We start from the raw sequence: 1,122 nt of genomic DNA on the forward strand, positions 1-1,122 counted from the left end.
TGTCTGTGTTCAGTTGGTAAAGTGCTGGAGGACCTGGATTCATGAGGATGGCATCATGATGTGATCTACAAAAGACAGAACTGATTCAGCATCAATCAGTTATAAACTAGTATAGGGACAGATGATTTGCAGTGACAGGATCGTGGTTGTTTATGACTGTTAGTGTTGTTTCAGTCCTGAACAAAGTCAAAACAATATTGAATTAATATTTTAAGTCAACATATAATTCTTGTTCATTTTGAGTCGTCTTTTTTGTGTGTGTGTCTCTTCCTTGAGAAGCTTGTGATTTCTCTTGTAGTTTTCTCCTGCCATCAATTACTAACTAGTCATAGGCAATATGGTAAACAATCACATTTTAGTTAAACACCTAATTATTTTGATTCTCTGAATCAAACGAGTTAATGAATACAACAATCTCTTACGCCAATCTGGGAGGAACATCCTTGCTGTTTCGTCGGTGAGGCTGAATAGTTGATGACATTGTTACTGTGAATAAGAAAACAATACATTCTCTGTTTGCATATATCAGATTATCACGTAATATAATTATGAGTAAAATATTAAATTATGAGGTTCAATTATATATTTGCTAGATCGCCAGTCTGTATTTAATTCAGCGTGCAGCCAGCAATTTCTTTGTTCTCATTACAGAATTAGCTATTTACTACCAAGTGGATAACCAATGCAATTAATAATATAAATTAATCAATATTTATCGTTTTAAAAATTGATTTATTCCAATTAAAAACATAACATAATGTTAAAACAAAACATATAAACATTAGTGTAAACATTTGATCTCACCTTGTATTCATCGACGTATACACCACACTGAAAACCTTCACAACTCATCAGTTATCTGCTAAACACAATAATTTATTACATTTATTCAGGGCCGTAACCACCATAGACATTGAAAACATACAATTAGTTTATGTTCCTCATTTTAGCTTTCAGAAGGGTGCTCTCGAGCGCCCCCTTCGTGATCGCTATGCACTTCTGCCGAACACGCACTGAGAGCGAGCTCCGCGGCAGACTTCTACCTGACAGTCAAAGCGGCATTACGTCACAAAAGTGTGGACACACAAGCTGTGGCTTAGTCCAAATACCCACACTTGCAGT

The 1,122-nt window shown here is 35.6% G+C and overlaps 1 long non-coding RNA gene across 1 annotated transcript; it reads right to left on the reverse strand.

Annotated features, from left to right (window-relative positions):
• LOC107681646 (uncharacterized) lies at positions 1-864 on the reverse strand. Its single transcript, XR_001633280.1, has 3 exons — positions 805-864; positions 423-486; positions 1-65 (listed from the first exon to the last, which is right to left on the reverse strand). It is a non-coding gene; the product is annotated as an uncharacterized LOC107681646 (long non-coding RNA).
• Between the last annotated feature and the right edge of the window lie 258 nt (positions 865-1,122).

The sequence above is a fragment of the Sinocyclocheilus anshuiensis genome, unplaced genomic scaffold (genome assembly GCF_001515605.1).
Source record: "Sinocyclocheilus anshuiensis isolate Anshui unplaced genomic scaffold, SAMN03320099.WGS_v1.1 scaffold9619, whole genome shotgun sequence".
NCBI classification, from domain to species: Eukaryota; Metazoa; Chordata; class Actinopteri; order Cypriniformes; family Cyprinidae; genus Sinocyclocheilus; species Sinocyclocheilus anshuiensis.